Below are 23,581 nucleotides of genomic sequence, written 5' to 3'. Positions count from 1 at the left end.
GAATAAACTCTCTTTCAGGGGCCAGAGAGATCACCTCTAAGAGAGAAAAATAAATCCTTAATAGGAAACATGCCCCGAGGCTGTTGGGAGCCTGGGGAATACAAAGTCTCTGCATGAAGCTTGAATTTGTTTACATACACACACACACATACACAGTTTCCAAAACCCTTTAAGTTCATATAGAGCTGTAAGAATTGGTGGTCAAATGTGGAGCCCCAGGATCAGTTTTCATGAGCTAGCTTTAAGATCATCTGAGACTCGATTATAAAAACCTGCCATGGGTTTTTATATGTAGGGAGCAAGAAGAGAATGGGAAATCCCACCACCAGACAGACATGTGAATGTGGCCTCTGAGAGAGAAAAGATGGCAAAGTGCCAGTATTTAAAAGAACCAATGATGCCTTTTAGGTCACAGAAGCCTGGGGGCAGTGTTAATGGTTTATGGAAGGACCATTATGCCAGTAATGGTTATTGTCAAAATTGGATTCAATTTAGCAGTAACACAGTAACTAAATGTTATGGTCATTTTTGAGCATAAACTTTACATAGTTTCTAAGATAAGATCATTATCCCAAACCTCTTTAGAAAACAGTACTGCCTGATTATAAAGGAAGCTAGTTTTTATATTACCCTCTTGAACCTCCTCCACCCCCTTTCCCTCTGGTAACCATGCCTGTGTCTGTGATTTTTTTTTTATTACATATTTTATTGATTTTTTACAGAGAGGAAGGGAGAGGGGTAGAGAGAAACATCCATGAGAGAGAAACATCGATCAGCTGCCTCCTGCACACCTCCTACTGGGGATGTGCCCCCAACCAAGGTACATGCTCTTGACTGGAATCGAACCTGGGACCCCCCCAGTCCGCAGGCCAACGCTCCATCCACTGAGCCAAACCAGTTAGGGCTCAAAAACATTTTTGCCACCTGGGAGCTGAAACCTAAATGAGGCAGTACTCACGGATCGGATCGTCTCATCTTCTCTCTCTCTCTCTCTCTCTCTTTCTCTCTCTCTCTCTCTCTATCTCTATCTCTCTCGTTGAAATTATTGGGGAGACACCGGTTCATAAAACCATACAGGTTTTAAAATAAAATAAAAAATGAATAATCAGATATGAATAAATAGGAATCTTTGTATGGAACTAAACAAAAAACAACAACAACAAAACATACAGGTTATTCAAGTGGACAACTCAAGAAAATATCATCTGAATACATACATACCACATCCAGTTTTCAAGCGGGAAGCGTCATCGGAGCGCATGCTGCCCATGGAGTCCAGTGCATCAAGTCCTTCCGTCCTCATGGATTTCTTCTCCGCCCGCCCGCCCTCCTCTTTTCTTTCTTCTCTTTTGCGGCCCACAACCTCCACACCCCACCCAACATCCATGGTTTTCAGCGCAGGTAGGAGGTCTTTCCAAGGCCTGTCCACAAAGCCCGGACATACAGGCCATGAACGGTCAACTCGACCACAGAACAGTTTAGGTCCTAAACTTTAGGAGAAACCGGTCTCTGCCCCGACAAGCATGTGGGGCGGGAAGCTGTGGCGGTGCCTCGGGAGGTTGTGGGTTTCAGCAGGTGGACAACTCAGGACACATGAGCACATGCCAGCACATACCACATGCAGCTCTGTTCCAGCTGGGGCGCGGGGCGAGGGGGTGTCGTAGCGGGCGTGCACCCAGCCTCTCTGGACCGAGTTGGTGCCGGGAGAGCCTCTGTCTGTGAGTTTTTGTGATTGTTTGCTTTCTGTTTTATATCCCACATATGAGTGAAATAAGTGCTAGTTTGCCACTCATCAGCTGAGGGAGTTTGGATAGGTTATTTAACTCCTCTCCATTTCCTAATCTGAAAAACAGGGACAACAATATCTAACTCACAGTATTGTTCAGATGAAATGACATAACATAAATTGCTAGCACATTGTATGCATTTCTAAGCTAGTTCCATTTTCCATGCAGTCAATTGCTCCCTGACAGAAATGTGGCCTTTGCAGGTCCATCTACTCGAGATCAGCACAAAAACATTTCTTCAGTTGACAGCATCTTATAAATGATGGCTAATTGGTCAAGTTAATCCACAACAAAGTCTATTTACCATCCATGATCTTTCCAAAAGTACAGAGGACATGACTCGATCTACGACACATGCTTCCCAGGTCTCAGGGTAAACGTGAGTATTCAGGCTGTCAACTTCAGAAAAATTATGTCTAGTACAAGTATGGTAATTGTGAGACAATTGTTACTTTGCTGGAAGTTGAGATGAGACAACCAAATATACAATTTTCATGTTTTAATTTTTCTGTACTACATGATTATCTTTAAATAGAAAATAATGTGCAAACAAAATGATTAGGCACTCTTTTTTTATTCCCACTCTTTTCCTGTGAGGTCTCTTTAAACCCCTCAATCTTCCAGCTTTCTACAAAGTACTGCTTTCAAATACTAAGGGCCAGCTGCATAGTATTCCATGGTATAAATGTACCACAGCTTTTTGATCCACTCATCTACTGATGGACACTTGGGCTATTTCCAGATCTTAGGGGTGAATTATTCTTTCTGTTTGGTGTTGTAGGTTTCTTAGGATATATTCCTAGAAGTGGGATCACTGAGTGCATAAAAAAGCTATGGTACATTTACACCATGGAATACTATGTAGCTCTAAAAACGAAGGATCTCTTACCCTTTGAGACAGCATGGAGGGACCTAGAGAGTATTATGCTAAGTGAAATAAGCCAGTCAGAGAAATATAAGAATTGCATGATCTCACTCATATGTGGAATCTAATGAACAAAATAAACTGATGAAAAAAATTGATCCAGAGACATAGAAGCATGGAACAGACCAATGAATCTCAGAGGGAAGGAGTGAGTAGAAGAGGTAGGGGAGTGAGAAATTAACCGGGAATTTATATGCATGTATGAATGCATAGTCTGTGTGCACAGACAACAGAGTGGTGAAGGACTGGAGAGGGTGGGTGAGGGGTGGAGGGGATCAATGGGAAAAAAGGGGACATCTGTAATACTTTCAGCTATAAAGATAAATTTTAAAAAACACACAAGTATTAAGGGCCAAAGTTTCAATTGGCTGCCTTTCCCTGTCCTGTTATTTACAGGTTCTGATTCTAGATGCAAAAACTCCAATTTACTAGTGTAATTACCCAATTTATATGCACAAGGGTGGGCTGCCATTCAAAAATTAATGTAGTCCCAAATGCTGCAGATGAGGCAGTTCAAATGTGATTCTCACACATTCAGACCTGGTGGAGACTTTGCTGGCTAAATAATTTTAGATATGCCAGATCTCTGAATTTCATGTCAGTGTTATGATGGGGTCCTGTTCTGAGTGCTCATGGAGGAATCCAGATTCTATCTGACAGGGGCAGAGAGCTTCGGTGAGTTCTTCAGGAAGATAATATGATGGAATTTGAAATTTTACAAAATGAATCTACCAGGGTTTTGCAGTGAATCCTGAGGTCTGGAGACACATGGGGAGGCCATTGCCATTGAAGCAATGAGCATGTGGGCTGAGATGATGGCATGGAGATCTAGAAAGGAAACACATGTACAGGGTGGCAGGTGGATAAATGTTGGTAATAGCTCAATACTCATGCTGACTGAGATGACTGTAAGAGTTTCAAATTGCCTAAGAAAATAATATAGGTGGCTTTTGACGGCAAGGTGAGATGATTTAGGAACTCCTGCTAGGGAATAAATAGTAAGCTTTGGAAGTACATGGTCTTTGGTGACAGGAAACACATCTCATCTATTCCTGTGTTTCTTGGGATATTTTATACAGGTTTTACCTGAGTGCAGGGTTTTGCTTGCTATTGAAGGTTTAAAAAACTCACAATGTGAACTATGTACGGTAGCAAGTTAATAGAAGATATGCGAAAACAGTACATTCCAAGGACTGATTTTCTGTGGTAGACTTCCATTTCTCTGGCTTACTTGATCAGCTTGTCTGTGTGTTCAGGTTGCTGGCTTTCCCTCACTTTGTTGCTAGGCTAACAGCAAGAGAAAGCAGAAGGTGGTGCCTAAACCTGGATTGGTATTGCTGTGTTAGGAGCAGGAGGGAAACCATTGCACCTGGGAGTGAAATGGATTCAACGTTGTGAAGCCACACTCATAAAGCCCCATTAAAGCAGAATCATCATTTTCCCCAACACAATTCTGCATCTGGAGTGTGCTCGCTGGTGCCCAGTGATGGCAGGGGACATGAGGTAGCTTATCAAATGACAACCAAGTGAACACCATAAGCCACGAAGTTATGCAGCACTCACTCATATCTGCCCTGAGTTTACATCTATTAAAAGCTGCTTGATACTAGGGTACGTTCTATCTTTGGACCTGGTAAGCTTTTTAAAGCTGTTACAGCTACTTGCCATTTATGCAGGCAAGCATCCAAAGACTGAGGCTTGAAATAACCACAACTACTGGATTTGCTTTGTGAGTGGCCTGGAAAGAGGAAATTTCCTCTTTTATTTTCTCTCCTTCCTGTCATCACTCTTTTTTTTTCCTTTTGGTTCACTATCATGTGGGCCTAGTGGCAGTTATTGAACAATCTGATTAAATTTGAAATCAAATGATTAATGATTTCCCTGTCAAATTTAAGGAGACAATTCCACTAAATCCCTCTGATATCAGTAGCACATTTAAAAGTCTAATTAATCAGTAACATGCTTGACTTTTTTATTCCTTTTGGTTTGCCTTTTTTCATCAACTTGGGAGAATTTTAGCTACAGTGTTTTCTGCTTCTTTCCTGGCTCCCTATGTATGTGGGCATCTGGGCCCCTTTAGAAGGGAGGCATGGCCCCAAGAGTGGGTAATGTACAAGGTCAGAATGTGTCCTTTCTGCTCTGGCAAGACAGACATGTGAGCATGACTAGTGGTGCTGAGAGCAAGCTCCCAACTGGCCTGTTTATCTTCATCAGTCACGTCTGAGGAATTTTCTCTATCCTACTTTGCTGAGAGGGACAGTAAATTCCAAACCCGAGGCCAACTTTGAAGGTTATGGGAAAAATAAATACTTTAGTGCCTACAAATAATCTTTTCTTGCTACAAGAAAAATATGACTATTTATAAAATAAAAATTGTTGTGCAAATATTTCTTTAAAGAGAGGCAATAAAAATGACAAGGTGCTTTATATGATGGTCTCCAGCCCATGGTAAATGTCCCGAGTCCCTGCAAATGCTGTCCTAACTCTAGTAAAGTACTTGTAGGACACGAGCTCATGCGGCTCTGGCTCTGGGAAGAGGGTTTGTGGGGCTAGGGGTCCCAGCTCCTATCCAGACAAGGGAGAGAGGTGTCCCCTCTGTGCATTCGCTTCACTCCTTGAGTTAAGAATGAAATGATTAGAGGATCCAGGTGTCAGGAGAACATTTGGATGATGTATTTGAAAACTTTGTTTTTTTTCTCCAGGAAATACAAGATTATTTTAAACCATTTTTGTTGTGTTGTCCTGGAATTTACATATTAATTAACTAATGTGGTACATGAGAGAAGCAGTTTTAAAATATGCATTAATTTATTAGTTGAATAGCAACTAATAGTTGCAAATATTATGGACAGTCCAGGGGTACATTTGCAAAAGTCTGCAAATGAATTTTACCAAATTTGTATAATATTAAAGCAACTCCTCGTGCTTTGAAATGTTCCTCTTACTGGCTTTGTAGGGGTTTTTGAATACAAATAAGTGAACGTAAGTACATCGTTTGAAATTGAGACTGCTCCCCTTAAAATCTGAACTTGGAAGATCAGATTATTTTATTTTCTGACTTTCTAGGTAGAGTGATATTTGAAACTGCTAAATGTTTCAAGGGTAATATTAAGGGGTTAATACACTGAAATTCTAAGTTTCATAGATACAGAAATACCTTTAAATAGAGTCACAAAAGGTGTAGGCTAGTTTGAGATGACTGGAATTTGCACTTTGAGAATAATACAATTAGGAAGGAGTCTAGTGACTGTTTTCATGGGATGCTGAGAGACAAAAGCAAACCTTCATCTGGAAAATGAAAAATTTTAAATGTGTTATTTCCTAACTGTAATATGTGTTCATGATAGAAATAGAAAATACGGAAGAATATAAAAAAGAACATTTTAATAGAATTATTACTATCTTTTAAGTATTTTGGGGTCTGCATATATATATACACATAAATAACTACATTGGCATCATTTAAATATATAGTTATGAGCCTGCCTCTTCCCACTAACATTTTTTTTTTATTTTGAGCATTTGCTATAACATTAACTATATATCAAAAATATGATTTTTGAAGACCCAACAGATTATCTTGTGGATATCCCCAAATTACTATTAACAATACTCCATTTATGCCACTGAGGGTTTTCAGTCTTTCTTTCATGTACATAACACTTAGTGAACAATTTTATTATATTTATTTATGCTTATGTTTGTGTTTGTATGCAGATAAATATAGGTAGATAAATAGATCATTTTCTTGGAATAGCATCTAATGGAAGAGTTCCTAAATCAAAGATTATGAGCATTTTTGCAATCCAAGTTTGAATCCTTGGTCAGTTTTTCAAAGCCATCCAAGTCAGGAGTTGCTGATTTGTAGCCAGTCTCCTTTGGCATCGGTGGACTGTGATAATGGGGGGCAATTCCATTTTATGATGAGTACTGTTGTCCCAATTGGCAGATACAAGCCTCTGTGAGTTTGGCAGCAGTGGGTTCCATCCGAGGCTTATTTTACCTCCACCTGCCCAGAGTTCATTATGGACCTTGGATGAAGGCCCATCCATCCACAGTGACCTCCTAGTGGGCAGTGGAAACATTGGTGACTGGGTATGTCAGCCTCATGGAGACAGCTATGTCTCTCATTCAGTTCTCCAGCTGCCCCTGGGGAGCCAAGTGAACTGCTCACCCCTCAAATGTCCCTCTTATCTGCATGGGGGAGAGGGATAATAAATGTCTACTAGATGAATCAATTAATCTTCAGAAAAATAAGAACTAATGTGGGAAGAGTGTCCATAAAATATGCCGTATTCTATTTTTGGCAAAACATGAACATCTATAGATGAATCACTCTGTCTATAGCACATCCAGACCTCACCACCTGTGAATTTAGTTGAGTCAGTAAATAAGTACCAACTTAGGTAATATGCTCATTTATAAAATTGGTGCCTGTGATTTATCCTTACAACAAAAAGTAGTTGGATTTCTTTTCTTTTGATTTCAAAATTTTTAAAAAAGGGTATCTTACTTTAGGCTAGTTTAAAGTTTACAGGAGGGCAGTGACCAAGGGTCATTGGTCACTTTGTGCACACATCTGTTTTCCTCTGGGTCACAAGTAAATGTAACCTCTCTGTTTTCAATTATCAAATTATTTTCAGGGTTGGAGGGAGCCCCTACTCCAGCAGCTGTTGGTTCCCCAGACTGCCCTCAAACAGCAGCTGTGACAAGGTAGCCGAAGTGCAATCCAGGTAAATTGAGCAAAACAGACTAGTAAAAGAGTGCAGCAGTCAACAATATCAGTGGAAATAAAATTCAGGCATTTACTAGCTACAATTGCATTCACAACTTGCATAGAACTCATTCACAGGGTCCCAATAGCACTGATTCGCTTCGAGAAGATGAACTCCACCATGCTTCTCTCTGTGGTTTCTGCTGGAAGATAATGGGTTCTGGCTGTGTACTCCGAGAAGGGACAGGCAGTGTCTCCTTTATTTCTCTATCCCTAGAGTCCAGCAGTTGGCTGGGCCACATTGTGATTGGGAATTTATGGGAAAGAGCCTTAAAATAACAAATATATCTCATGGCACTCAGATTTGTACTAGGGAAAAAAACCTGGGAAGAGATGCCTTCGCTGACTCATTTTGAAGCTGGACAAAAAACTACAGCCAATTTTGTTCTCTTTAGTACATATATTAAAGTGAGAACATATTTTCTAAAATGCTTATTTCAGATAATTTATACTAATAAAAGAGTTATGTGCTAATTAGACCTAACATCCTTCTGGATGTCTTTCTGGACAAAGCCACAGTGGCAGGAGCTTAGGCAGAAGTGATTAGGGGTGACCAGGCTGGCAGGGGTGAGCAGTTAGGGTGACCAGGCTTGCCGGGGTGGGCAGTTAGGGGTGACCAGGCCAGCAGGCAGAGTGGTTAGGGGTTATCAGGCTGCCAGGCAGGTGAGTGGGTAGGAGCCAGAGGTCCCGGATTGTGAGAGGGATGTCCGAATGCCAGTTTAGGCCCGATCCTGCAGGCATATCTACACTAATAAAAGAGAAACATGGTAATTGGCGTACGACCGCTACCCTTCCCATTGGCTAATCAGCGTATCCTTATGCAAATTAACTGTCAGCCAAGATGGCGGCCGGCAGCCAGGCAGCTGGAAGCTAACAGGAGGCTTGCTTGCTCCAGTGACCACAGACTCCAACTAGCCGGCCTCTGAGCTTCAGTTGGAAACATAGTAACATTTATAGAAAATAAACAAAACTCCAGAAACCTCCTGTCAGTCAGCCAGGATCTCAGAGCTGGAGTTGCAACATTGTTTCAAATACAGAAAACAAAGGCCAGAAACCTGCTTTCAGCCGAGCCTCAGAGAGAAAGCCGGCTCTCAGCTCCAGTGACAGCCATAGAAGGTAAATAAATGCCAGAATAAAAAAAAAAGAAAAAAAGGAGAGGTTTGGAGCTCCAGTCGCCCGCCAGCCTGAAAACGGCCCTTAGCCCCTCACCCAGACTGGCCAGGCACCCCAGTGGGGACCCCCACCCTGAAGCAACAAGATGACGGCTAATTTGCATACTGAAGGCAGGCGGCAGCAGGCAAGGCTGTCTGCGGTCTGGGACCCGGATCTGTGACCCTGCCTGGTGGGATCAGCGGAGCCACGAGGCCTCCCGGCACCTGGATCAGCGTGACAAGGGGCAGTGCCCAAACGCCCTGATTGCCCTGCGTCTCTGTGTGTGACAGGGGGCAGCGCCCCAACCCCCTGATCGGCCCTGCTCTGTGCATGGCAGGGGGTGGTGCCACAACTTCCCTATCGACCCTGCCTTGAGTGTGACAGAGGGCGGTGCCCCAACCCTCCAATCGGCCCTGCTCTGAGCCCGACCAGGGGCTGCACCTAGGGATTGGGCCTGCCCTCTGCCACCCAGGAGCAGGCCTAAGCCAGCAGGTCATTATCTCCTGAGGGGTCCCAGACTGCGAGAGGGCACAGGCAGGGCTGAGGGACCCCCTCTATCCCCGAGTGCACAAATTTTTGTGCACCGGGCCTCTAGTCTATACTAATAAAAGGGTAATATGCTAATTAGACCAGACATCTTCTGGACATCCTTCCAGACATCCTTCTGGACAAAGCCACAGTGGCAGGGGCTAAGGCAGAAGAAGTTAAGGGCGACTAGGCTGGCAAGGGAGAGCAGTTAGGGATGACCAGGCTGGCAGGGGAGGGCAGTCAGGGGGTGACAAAGCTGGCAGGGATGGGTAGTTAGGGGCGAACAGGCAGGCAGGCAGAGTGGTTAGGGATGATCAGCCTGGCAGGCAGGTGAGTGGTGAGGAGCCAGTGGTCCCGGATTATGGGAGGGATGTCTGACTGCCGGTTTAGGCCTAATACCTGCGGGCCTAAACTGGCAGTTGGACATCCCCGAGGAGTCCTGGAATGGAGAGGGTGCAGGCTAGGATAAGGGACCCCCCTCCTGTGCATGAATTTTGTGCACTGGGCTTCTTGTTTATACCAGTGGTTGGTAAACTCATTAGTCAACAGAGCCAAATATCAACAGTACAACGATTGAAATTTCTTTTGAGAGCCAAATTTTTAAAACTTAAACTATATAGGTAGGTACATTGTTATTAACTTAATTAGGGTACTCCTAAGCTGGCCTTTGCTAAAAACGTCCTCAATCTGATTGAGGTACGTTCCCTGAGGTCAACCCCTTCCAACTCTCCCATCCACACTTGTCTTGTAGACTTGTTTCGTCTATCTCCTTTCGTTCATCCTCTCTATATGTCCAAACCATCTCAACATACCTTTCTGAATCCTCGACATTACATCTTCTTTCACTCCACAACGTTCCCAAAAATTAACTTAATAATCTTTACTTAAAGTTTTAAGTCTTAGTTAAACTATAGGAATGTTGAATAAAACTTGATATCATCTACACTAATAAAAGATAAAGATGCTAATTGACTGTACCTTTGCCACACCCCAAGCCACGCCCACCAGCCAATCAGAGCAACTATATGCAAATTAACCCAACCAAAATGGCGGCCGACAGACACGAAGCTGGAGCAAGCAGGAGGCTTGGTTTCCCAGGCAATGGAGGAAGCCAAGCTTCCCACCGTCCCTGGTCGGCTGTGGCCTCCGCAAAAGGCAACAAAGTTTCAATTATAGAAGACAAATAAATCCCAGATACTTGCTTCCAGCCAGCCTCCACTGGGAGCTTGGGTGGCTGGGGGTGATGGCCAGCCTGCAAACAGACATTAGCCCATCACCCAGGCTGGCCACATCCTCATGGGGTGAGGGTCCCCGCTGGGGGGCTTAGCCAGCCTGAAAACGGCCCTCAGCCCTTCACCCATACTGACCAGGAACCCCGGTAAGACCTTCTACACTGAAGGGGCTATGGCCAGCCTGCAAACGGCCCTCAGCCCCTCACCCAGGATGGCCAGACACCCCAGTGGAGACCCCCACACTGAAGGGGCTGTGGCCAGCCTGCAAACAGCCATCAGCCCCTAACCCAGGCTGGCCAGGCACTCCTATATAATAAAAGGGTAATATGCAAATTGACTCTAACAGCAGAATGCCTGGAAATGACTGGTCAGTATGACACACACTGACCACCAGGGGGCAGACGCTCAATGCAGGAGCTGCCCCCTGGTGGTCAGTGCACTCCCACAGGGGGAACTCTGCTCAGCCACAAGCCAGGCTGATGGCTGTCAGTACAGCGGTGGTGGTGAGAGCCTCTCCAGCAGCACTAAGGATATCCAACTGCAGTTAAAACTGCTCCCTGCAGGCAAGTGGACATCCCCCGACGGCTCCCGGGCTGCCAGAGGGATGTCTGACTGCCAGCTTAGGCCCAATCCCCCAGGGAGTGGGCCTATGCCAGCAGGTGGTCATCCCCCAAGGGGTCCCAGACTGCGAGAGGGCACAGGCCAGGCTGAGGGACCCCCCCGAGTGCACAAATTTTTGTGCACCAGGCCACTAGTCTGCACTAATAAAAGACAAAGATGCTAATTGACTGTACCTTCGCTACACCCAAGCCATGCCCACCAGCCAATTAGAGCGGCTATATGCAAATTAACCCAACCAAGATGGCGGCCGACAGACATGGAGCTGGAGCAAGCAGGAGGCTTGGTTTCCCAGGCAATGGAGGAAGCCAAGCTTCCTGCCATCCCTGGTCGGCTGTGGCCTCCGCAAAAGGCAACAAAGTTTCAATTATAGAAGACAAATAAATCCCAGATACTTGCTTCCAGCCAGTCTCCACTGGGAGCTTGGGTGGCTGGGGGCTGTGGCCAGCCTGAAAACAGCCATCAGCCCCTCACCCAGGATTGCCACACCCTCATGGGGTGAGGGTCCCTCCTGGGGGTCTTGGCTAGCCTGCAGATAGCCATCAGCCCCTCACCCAGACTGGCCAGGCACCCCAGCAGAACCCCCCACCCTGAAGGGGGTGTGGCCAGCCTGAAAATGGCCCTCAGCCCCTCACCCAGGCTGGCCACACACTCATGGGGTAAGGGTCCCTGCTGCGGGGCTTGGGCAGCCTGCAAACAGCCATCAGCCCCTCTCCCAGGCTTGCCAGGCACCCCAGAGGGGACCCCCACCCTGAAGGGGCTGTAGTCAGCCTGCAAACAGCCATCAGCCACTCACCCAGGCTGGCCAGGCACCACAGCGGGGACCCCCACCCTGAGGGGGTTGTGGCCAGTCTGAAAACGGCCCTCAGCCCCTCACCCAGGCTGGCCCGGCAACCCAGCCGGACCCCCACCCTGATCTGGGACACACTTCAGGGCAAACCAGCCGGCCCCCACCCATGCACCAGGCCTCTATCCTATATAATAAAAGGGTAATATGCAAACTGACCCTAACAGCAGAGCGACTGGGAATCACTGGTCACTATGACACACACTGACCACCAGGGGGTAGATGCTCAATGCAGGAGCTGCCCCCTGGTGGTCAATGTGCTCCCACAGGGGGAGCTCTGCTCAGCCACAAGCCAGGATGACAGCTGCCAGTACAGCGGTGGTGGTGGGAGCTTCTCCCGCCTCCTCAGCAGCGCTAAGGATGTCCGACTGCAGTTAGACCTGCTCCCTGCTGGCAAATGGATATCCTCCGAGGGCTCCCGGGCTGCCAGAGGGATGTCTGACTGCCAGCTTAGGCCCAATCCCCCGGGGAGCGGACATAAGCCAGCAGGTGGTCATCCCCCGAGGGGTCCCAGACTGCTAGAGGGCACAGGCCGGACTGAGGGACCCTCCTGAGTGCACAAATTTTTGTGCACTGGGCCTCTAGTACTTAATAACGATATTATTTATTGATAAAATTAAATTCCTTACAATTTACCTTACAATATCCATAAAATTAAATCATGACAATGACTGACAAACACTAATGTGAACAATGGCCTTGCATCTCTTTGGAGAGTTTGGGTAAGTCAGGTTTGTATGTTGTTGTTTTTAATTTTAAGCACGATTTCAGGTTTTCATCAATAAGACGACTTCTCAATTTACTCTTGATAAGGTTCATGCTTGAAAATGATTGTTCGCATAAATATGTAGACCCGGATAAGAAAAGAACAGCAAATGCTAGTTTTTTTCAGTTGATTATATGAGTCAGGAATACTATTCCAGGTCTTAAAAATCAACATATCTTCCTTCTCCAGGTCTTTCAAAGCAGACCACTTGTGCTGTGAACTAAGCTCACATTTGTTTTTCTACAATATTTCTATATCAGCACAAAGACGTTCAAATTTAGAGCTCCACAGTTCTTTGTTTTTTAAATCCAGCAATTGCATTTCGAAGTTGCCAATGTCAATATTAAAGGGAGAAAAAATTTAATTCTGTTACAGTAGTATTGAGAGTTTTTTTTAACAAAGGTTAATGTTGCTTTGCTGTTTATGGATTCCTGAAACCTGTTGAGAAAAGCTTCCCTCATATTTAAAAGTGTTGTTTTGAAATAGCAAATGTCAATATCAGAATTATTTTCTTTGCAATGTTTCAACAGGCTTAGAAAGTGAATCAAAGTTTCTCTTTCAAAATCTTGAGCAAAAAGAGATAATTGTTTTCGAATGAAATAACTTCTTTTAACATCGAAAAAACTGTTTCCTTTCCCCTGTAGTTTAAGATTAAGCTGACTTAGATGAGACGTAATGTCTACCATGAAATAAAATTTTTGGATCCACTGATCGTTCGTTAGTTCTGGATAGTGACACCCCCCACTTCTTCTAATGCCACTTCTTCAAAATAGTCTCGCCCGGGCCGAAAACCGACTTCTGCGCATGGGCCACAAAGTTTCAATTGCACTGTATGTGCGTGCCCGCACGTGGTATTTTGTGGAAGAGTCACACTCAAGGGGCCAAAGAGCCACATGTGGCTAGCGAGCCGCAGTTTGCCGACCACTGGTCTATACTAATAAAAGGGTAATATACTAATTAGACCAGATGTCTTCTGGACAAAGCCACAGCAGCGTGGGAGAGACTGTGGCGCAGGCCTGTCCAGACCCACAGTCCCTTTTGCAGAGGCAATGGGAGAAGGCATTGCTGTGGGAGAAGGGAGAAGGCCAGTGCCATATGAGAAGGGAGAAGGGAGAAGGGAGAAGGGAGAAGGGAGAAGGGAGAAGGGAGAAGGGAGAAGGGAGAAGGGAGAAGGCTAGCGCCCCGGCCCCGTCCGCAGAGGTGGCACGGGAGAGGCCCCAGCACAGGCCGGTCCAGAGCCGTGGCCCCTTCCGCATTGGCAGTGGGAGAGGAGGCTGTGTGGTCCCTGTCCCAGTGCTGCCCCTTCCGTAGAGGCAGCCACAGAGGCAGCAGTGCGGGCTGGTCCCAGCGCCACACTTGTGCAGAGGCTGGACGGGGTGCGACCTGCTGTGCCTCAACCTCCCACAGACCCTCTCCCAGCTGGCCTGGCCCCAGATCGCTAAGAAGCAAGGGCCGAGGGCTGAGGGCTGGCAACTGTGGCAGCTGGCAGTGGTAGCAGCAGCAGGGTGATGGGGGCATGCCTTCCCCTGATCGGCCTGGTCACCTCTCACAGAGGAGGACATCCCCTGAGGGCTCCTGAACTGTGAGAGGGGTCAGGCCAGGCTGAGGGACACCCCCCCCCCCGCCCCCAGTGCACAAATTTTTGTGCACCAGGCCTCTAGTTTTTTAAATAAAACATCACACAAAATCCTCTTACTCTTTGCCACTGAATCAAGGAGTTTCCTGGACTTTGAGAGATCTTCACTCCTGTTCTCCAGCCTTTCAGAAAGTGAATGACCAATCATTCAGGACACATGAGGCTGTCTACTTTGTTCTTGTAGATTCATAGAATAATATCAAGTATTGACAAACATGGGAAGAAATAATTTATCTGATACACTGCAAATATCAGTTGATACTCTCAGCATTGTCTAAAATAAAAAAAATTAAAACCAGCTAAATATCTATGAAATACTTGGCATATATTTGTGTGGAAAGATAAGCATACATATATTTTGAATAAGTATAGAATAATCTACACTAATAAAAGAGAAAAATGGTAATTAGCGTACGACCGCTACCCTTCCCATTGGCTAATCAGCATATCCTTATGCAAATTAACTGTCAGCCAAGATAGCGGCTGGCAGCCAGGCAGCTGGAAGCGAACATGAGGCTTGCTTGCTCCAGGGACTGCAGACTCCAACGTTCCCCTCCTGCTTGCAGGCCTCTGAGCTGGCAGTTTGAAACTTTGTAACAAATATAGCCAGCTGGGATCTCAGAGCTGAAGTTATACATTGTTTCGATTATAGAACGGCAAACAAACCAGCAGCGGAAGCCTCAGAGCTAGAGCCAGAGCTAAAGCTGGCCCAGAAGAAAAAAAGAAAAAGAAAAAAAGGAGTGGTTGGGAGCTTCAGTCAAAACCCCTAGCCTGAAAGCAGCCCTCAGCCCCTCACCCAGACTGGCCAGGCACCCCAGTGGGGACCCCCACCCTGAAGGGTGTGTGACCAGCTGCAAACAGCCATCATCCCCTCATCCAGGCTGGCCAGGCACCCCAGTGGGGACCCCCACCCTGATCCAGGACACCCTTCAGGGCAAACCAGCCAGCCCCCAGGCCTCTATCCTATATAGTAAAAGGGTAATATGCCTCCCAGCACCGGGATCAGCAGAGCCTCGAGGCCTCCTGGCACCGAATCAGCGTGACGGGGCAGCGCCCAAACCCCCTGATCGCCCTGCGACTCTGTGTGTGACAGGGGGCAGGGCCACAACCCCCCGCCCCCTCCATGGGCCCTGCCTGTGACGGGGTAGAGCCATAACCTCCCCATCGGCCCTGCCCTGTGTGTGACAGGGTGTGGCATCCCAACCCCCTGATTGGCCCTGCTCTGTGCATCACAGGGGGTGGTGCTGCAACCTCCCCATTGACCCTGCCTTGAGTGTGATAGGGGGTGGTGCCCCAACCCCCCAATCAGCCCTACCCTGAGCGTGACTGAGGGTGGCATCACAACCTCCCAATCCGCCCTGCTCTGTGCATGACAGGGGGCGGCGCCCCAACTCCCCAATCAGCCCTGCTCTGAGCCCAACCAGGGGCTGCACCTAGGGATTGGGCCTGCCCTCTGCCACCCAGGAGCAGGCCTAAGCCAGCAGGTCGTTATCTCCCAAGGGGTCCCAGACTGCGAGAAGGCACAGGCCGGGCTGAGGGACTCCCCCTTCCCCCCCGAGTGCACAAATTTTTGTGCACCGGGCCTCTAGTATATATATAATAAGATATTATCTATCATATGTAAATAGAATGCTATCCACTCAGCAGTTCTCAACCTGTGGGTCTCGACCCCTTTAGTGATCGAACTACCCTTTCACAGGGGTCGCCTAAGACCCTCCTGCATATCAGATATTTACATTACGATTCATAACAGTAGCAACATTACAGTTATGAAGTAGCAACGAAAATAATTTTATGGTTGGGTCACAACATGAGGAACTGTATTTAAAGGGCCAGAAAGTTGAGTACCACTGCCTAGATATATGTGCTGATAGTGTGCGTGTGAGTAAAAGAAAAAGGTCTGGAAAAGTACAGAGAAAATTGATTAATGTGTTGTACATTTTTTATTTATTATTTTTTGTTTATAATTGACAACTTATTAAAATAGCAGGGAAAATACTTATTTGTCCAGTTTTTTAAACATTAATAGTGTTAAATAATATGGGTGAAATTTAGATTCACTCAGAATGGTTTTATCTATAGGTTTCTAGCTTATGTACCAGGAAGAGATCTTTGTCTCTCTCTCTCTCTCTCTCTCTCTCTCTCTCTCTCTCTCTCTCTCTTTTTACATCTTTATTGTTAAAAGTATTACATATGTCCCCCTTTTTCCCCCATTGACTTCTTAGAGCCTGCCCCTGCCCCCCATCCCAATCCTTCATCACCCTATTGTCTGTGTCCATGGTTTATGCATATATGCATACAAGTTTTTTGGTTGATCTCTTCCTACCCACCCACCTTTCCCCACCTACACTCTGAGATTTGACAGTCTGTTCCATGCTCCTACTAGTATGTCTCTAGATCTATTTAGCTCATCAGTTTATTTTGTTCATTAGATTCCACATACAAGTGAGATCATGTGATACTTGTCTCTCTCTGATTGGCTTATTTTGCAAAACATAATATTCTCTAGGTCCATCTATGCTGTTGCAAATGGTAAGAGTCTTTCTTTTTTACAACTGCATAGAATTCCATTGTGTAAATATACCACAGCTGTTTTATCTACTCATCTCCTGATGGGCACTTGGACTGATTCCAAATCTTAGGTATTGTAAATTGCACTGCTATGAACATAGGGGTGCATATATTCTTTCTGATTTCTTAGGATATATTCCTAGAACTGGGATCACTGGGAAAAATGGGAGTTCCATTTTTAATTTTTTGAGGAAACTCTATACTGTTTTTCAAAGTGTCTACACCAATCTGTATTCCCACCAGCAATGTACTAGGGTTCTCTTTTCTCCACATCCTTGCCAACACTTGTCATTGGCTGATTTATTTATGATAGCCATTCTGACAGGTGTAAAGTGATACCTCATTGTTGTTTTAATTTGTATCTCTTGGATGACTAGTGATTTGAGCATTTTTTCATATGTCTCTCAGCCTTCTGTATGTCCACATTGGGGAAGTATCTATTTAGGTCCTTTGCCCATTTTTAATTGGATTGTTTGTCTTCTTTTTGTTAAGTTGTATGAGTTCCCTATACATTTTGGAAATTAACCTCTTATTGGATTATTATTGGCAAATAGGTTCTCCCATGCAGTGGGGTCTCCTTTCTTTTTGTTGATGGTTTCTTTTGCTATGCAGAAGCTCTTTATTTTGATATAGTCCCATTTGTTTATTTTCTCCTTAATTTCCATTGTCCTAAAAGATGTATCCATAAACATATTGCTACGAGAGATGTTTGAGATCCTGATGACTACATTTTCTTTTAAGATTTTTGTGGTTTCACAACTTGCATGCAAGTCTTTAATCCATTTTGAATTTATTCTTGTGTATGGTGTAAGTTGGTGATCTAGTTTCATTTTTTGCATGTACCTGTCCAATTTTCCCAACACCAATTATTGAAGAGATAGCCTTGACTCTATTGTATGCTCCAGTCTCCTTTGTACAACATTAATTGAGAATAATTGCTTAGGTCAATTTCTGGATTCTCTGTTCTGTTCCATTGATCTATATTCCTGTTCTTGTGCCAGTACCAGCCTGTTTTGATTAAAGTGACTTGTAGTCTAACTTGATATCTGGTATGCTGATTCCTCCAATTTTGTTCTTTCTTAAGATTGCTGAGGCTACTTGAGGTCTTTTTTGGTTCCATATACATTTTTGGATTGTTTTTTCTAGATCTGTGAAATATGCCATTGATATCTTAATAGGGATTGCATTGAATCTATAGATTGCTTTGAGTAGTATGGACATTTTAATGATGTTGATTCTACCAATCCATGAACATGATATATTCTTCCACTTGTTCATGTCTTCCTCTATCTCTTTTTTCCAATGTCCTGTAGTTATCTCCTTGGTTAAGTTTATTTCTAAGTATCTTAATTTTTTTGTAACAATGGTAAATGGGATTGTTTAGTTTCTCTTTCTTAGAGTTTATTATTGGTATATTAAAATGCCATTGATTTATGGGTGTTAATTTTATATCCTGCTACCTTGCCAAATTCATTTATTAAGTCTAATAATTTTCTGGTGGTGTCTTTAGGGTTTTCTATGTACCATATCATGTGATCTGCAAATAATGAAAGTTTTACTTCCTCCTTTCCAATTTAGAGGTCTTTTATATTTTCTTCTTGTTTGATCACTATAGCTAAGACTTCCACTACTACATTGAACAAGAGTAGTAAAAGTGGGCATCCCTGTTTTGTTCCTGTTCTTAGGGGAAATTGTTTTAGTTTTTGCCCATTGAATATGATGTTGACAGTAGGTTTGTCTTATAAGGCTTTCCTTATATTGATGTATGATCCCTTTATTCACAATTTTCTGAGAGTTTTTATCAAAAATGTATTTTGGATTTTGTCAAATGCTTTTTCTGCATCAATTGACATCATCATGTGATTTTTGTCTTGCAGTCTATTTATATGATGTATCATATTTATTGACTTGTGAACACTGAACCAGTCTTGCATCACCAGAATAAATCTCACTTGATCATAGTGTATGATTTTTGTAATGTATTGCTGGATCCAATTTGCTAATATTTTGTTGAAGATTTTACCATCTATGTTCATCAGGGATATTGGCCTGTAATTCTCATTCTTTGCAGTGTCTTTATCTGGTTTTGGAATTAGGGTAATGCTTGCCTCATAGAAAGAGCTTGGAAGTATCCCTTCCTCTTGAATTTTTTGGACTAGTTTGAGAAGAATAAGTGATAGTTCTTTGTTTTCTTTGTTTTTGTTTTTTTTTTTTATTTATAGCTGCTTGTATTTTCTTTTTTATTTATTTATTTATTTTTTTTTTGCTTAAAGTATTACAAAGGGTATTACATAAGTGTCCTTTCCGCCCCCCCCCCCGCCCTTGACAAGCCCCTGCCCTCCCTTACCCCCCAGTGTCTTATGTCCATTAGTTATGGTTATATGGGTGCATACAAGTCCTTCGGTTGATCTCTTACTCCCCTCCCTCCAGTCCCCCAACCCTCCCTGGCCTTCCCACTGCAGTCCGACAATCAGTTTGAGGCAGCTCTGCCACTGTATTTATTATTGTTCAAAAGTTTGTAATGGTCTTAATTATCCATGAAAGAGTGAGATCATGTGGTATTTTTCCTTCATTGACTGGCTTGTTTCACTTAGCATAATGCTCTCCAGTTCCATCCATGCTGTTGCAAATGGTAGGAGTTCCTTCTTTTTAACAGCAGCATAGTATTCCATCGTGTAGATGTACCACAGTTTTCTAATCCATTCATCTACTGATGGGCACTTAGGCTGTTTCCAGATCTTAGCTATGGTGAATTGTGCTGCTATGAACATCTGGGTACATATATCCTTTCTGATTGGTGTTTCTGGTTTCTTGGGATATATTACTAGAAGTGGGATCACAAGGTCAAATGGGAGTTCCATTTCCAATTTTTTGAGGAACCTCCATACTGCCTTCCATAGTGGCTGCACCAGTCTGCATTCCCACCAGCAGTGCACAAGTGTTCCTTTTTCTCCACATCCTCTCCAGCACTTGTCGTTTGTTGATTTGTTGATGATGGCCATTCTGACAGGTGTGAGATGGTACCTCATTGTTGTTTTGATTTGCATCTCTCGGATGATTAGTGACTTTGAGCATGTTTTCATATGTCTCCTGGCTTTCTGAATGTCCTCTTTTGAAAGGTGTCTATTTAGATCCTTTGCCCATTTTTTGATTGGATTGTTTATCTTCTTTTTGTTAAGTTGTATGAGTTCCCTATAAATTTTGGAGATTAGACCCTTATCAGATATGACGTTGGCAAATATGTTTTCCCACGAGGTGGGTTTTCTTGTTGTTTTGTTGATGGTTTCTTTTGCTGTGCAGAAGCTTTTTATTTTGATGTAGTCCCATTTGTTCATTTTCTCTTTAGTTTCAACTGCCCTAGGAGCTGTATCAGTGAAGAAATTGTTTTGGCATATGTCTGAGATTTTGTTGCCTTTGTATTCTTCTAGAATTTTTATGGTTTCCTGTCGTACATTTAAGTCCTATATCCATTTTGAGTTTATTCTTGTGTATGGTGTAAGTTGGTGGTCTAGTTTCATTTTCTTGCATATATCTGTCCAATTTTCCCAACACCATTTATTGAAGAGACTATCTTGGCTCCATTGTATGTTCATGCCTCCTTTGTCAAAAATTAATTGAGCATATTGGTTCGGGCTAATTTCTGGACTCTCTATTCTATTCCACTGATCTATATGTCTGTTGTTGTGCCAGTACCAGGCAGTTTTGAGAACAGTGGCTTTGTAATACAGCTTGATATCTGGCATTGAGATCCCACCTACTTTGTTCTTTCTCAGGATCGTTGCAGCTATTCGGGGTCTTTTTTTATTCCAGATGAATTTTTGGAGAGTTCGTTCTAGATCTTTGAAGAAGGCCATTGGTATTTTAATGGGAAGTGCGTTGAATTTATAGATTGCTTTGGGTAGTATGGACATTTTGATGATGTTGATTCTACCAATCCAAGAACATGGTATGTTCTTCCATCTCTTTATGTCTTCCTCTATCTCTTTTTTCAACGTCCTGTAGTTTTCTGAGTAGAGGTCTTTAACCTCTTTAGTTAAGTTTAATCCTAGGTATCTTAATTTTTTTGGTGCGATGGTAAATGGGATTGTTTTTCTAATCTCTCTTTCTGAAAGTTCACTATTGGTGTATAGAAATGCCTCAGATTTCTTGGGGTTAATTTTGTATCCTGCTACATTGCCAAATTCATGTATTAAGTCTAGTAGCTTTTTGATGGAGTCTCTAGGGTTTTGTATGTATAATATCATGTCATCTGCAAATAAGGACAGTTTTACTTCCTCTTTTCCAATTTGGATGCCTTTTATTTCTTCTTCTTGTCTAATTGCAATGGCTAATACTTCCAGTACTATGTTGAACAGGAGTGGTGAGAGTGGGCATCCCTGTCTTGTTCCTGTTCTTAGGGGAAATGGTGTTAGTTTTTGACCATTGAGTATGATGTTGGCTGTGGGCCTGTCATATATGGCTTTTATTATGTTGAGGTATGATCCTTCTATTCCCACCTTTCTGAGAGTTTTTATCAAAAATGGGTGTTGGATTTTGTCGAATGCTTTTTCTGCATCCATTGATATGACCATGTGGTTTTTTTCTTTCAATTTGTTTATGTGATGTATCACATTTATTGATTTACGGATGTTGTACCATCCTTGCATCTCTGGGATAAATCCTACTTGGTCATGGTGTATGATCCTTCTGATGTACTGCTGGATCCAATTTGCTAAGATTTTGTTGAGGATTTTGGCATCTATGTTCATGAGGGATATTGGCCTGTAATTCTCTTTCATTGTGATGTCTTTACCTGGTTTTGGTATTAGGGTGATGCTGGCTTCATAGAATGAGCTTGGAAGTGTTCCTTCCTATTGAATTTTTTGTAGTAGTCTGAGGAGGGTAGGTTTTAGTTCTTCCTTGAATGTTTGGTAGAACTCCCCTGTGAAGCCGTCTGGCCCTGGGCTTTTGTTTGCTGGAAGCTTTCTGATGACTGCTTCAATTTCTTTCATAGTTATTGGCCTATTGAGGTTTTTAGATTCTTCCTGATTGAGTTTTGGAATGTTGTATTTTTCTAGGAATTTGTCCATTTCCTCCAGGTTGTCTAGTGTGTTGGAGTAGAGTTGCCTGTAGTATTGTTTAACAATCATTTGTATTTCTGTGGGGTCTGTTGTTATTTCGCCTCTATCATTTCTGATTTGGTTTATTTGGGACCTCTCTCTTTGCTTCTTGGTGAGCCTGGCGAGGGGTTTGTCAATCTTGTTTATCCTTTCAAAGAACCAGCTCTTGGTTTCATTGATTTTCTGTATTGTTTTTTTGGTCTCTATTTCATTGATTTCTGCTCTAATCTTTATTATCTCCTTCCTTCTGCTCACTCTGGGGTTTTCTTGTTGCTCTCTTTCTAATTCTTTGAGTTGTAGAGTTAGATGAATAACTACCATTTTTTCTTGTTTTTTGAGATAGGCCTGTAGAGCTATAAACTTCCCTCTCAGGACTGCTTTCATTGTGTCCCAGAGGTTTTGGATTGTTGTGTTTTCATTGTCATTAGTGTCCAGGATGTTTTTAATTTCTTCTTTGATGTCATCGGTAACCCAGTCAATATTTAATAACATGCTATTCAGCTTCAAAGTGTTTGAGTATTTTGGGTTGTTTTTATTGTAGTTTATTTCTAACATTATGCCATCGTGGTCTGAGAAGATGCTTTTTATGATTTCAATCTTATTGAATTTGTGGAGACTTTGCTTGTGACCCAATATGTAGTCTATTTTTGAATATGTCCCATGAGCACCTGAGAGGAATGTATATTCCGCAGCTGTGGGGTGAAGTGTTCTGAAGATGTCAATTAAGTCCATCTGATCTAGTGAGTCATTTAGGATTGCTGTTTCTTTGCTGAGTTTTTGTCTAGTGGATTTATCCAGTGATGTCAATGGTGTATTAAAGTCCCCTACTATGATTGTATTATTGTCGATCTCTCCCCTGATATCTTCCAGAAGTTTTCTTATGTATGTGGGTGCTCCTGCATTGGGTGCATATATGTTTACCAGGGTTATATCTTCTTGTTGTATTGATCCCTTTAGTATTGTGAAGTGGCCTTCCTTATCTCTGGTTATGGCCTTCACTTTGAGATGTATTTTGTCAGATATAAGTATTGCTACCCCAGCTTTCTTTTCCTTTCCATTTGCGTGAAAGATATTTTTCCATCCCTTCACTTTCAGTCTGTGTGAGTCCTTTCTAATGAGGTGGGTCTCTTGTAGACAGCAGATGTATGGGTCATGTTTTTTTATCCATTCAGCCACTCGATGTCTTTTGGTTGGAGCATTTAGTCCATTTACATTTAAAGTTATTATTGAAAGGTACTTGTTTGTAGCCATTTCTTTTTTTTGTGTGTGTGTGGCTGTTTTCTTTCTGAGCTTGATATTTCTTCTTTTTACACCAGTCCCTTTAGCATTTCTTGCATGGCTGGCTTGGTGGTGATAAACTCCCTTAGCCCTTTTTTGTCTGTGAAGCTTCTTATTTCCCCTTCAATTTTGAATGATAGCCTTGCTGGATAGAGTATTCTTGGATTCCGTCCTTTGCTTTGCATCACTTTGTAGATTTCCGTCCATTCTTTTCTGGCCTGATGTGTTTCTGTTGAGAAATCATTTGATAATCTAATGGGAGATCCCTTGTATGTTACTTTCCGTCTCTCTCTTGCAGCCTGTAAGATTCTCTCTTTATCTTGAACATTTGCCATGGTAATTATGATGTGTCTTGGTGTGGGTCTTTT

This window comes from Myotis yumanensis, unplaced genomic scaffold (assembly GCF_028538775.1).
Source record: "Myotis yumanensis isolate MYYU_CA2020_CCGP unplaced genomic scaffold, mMyoYum1.0.hap1 SCAF_1, whole genome shotgun sequence".
NCBI lineage: Eukaryota > Metazoa > Chordata > Mammalia > Chiroptera > Vespertilionidae > Myotis > Myotis yumanensis.
The sequence above is the reverse complement of the archived record's forward strand: the minus strand, read 5'-3'. Positions refer to the sequence as shown.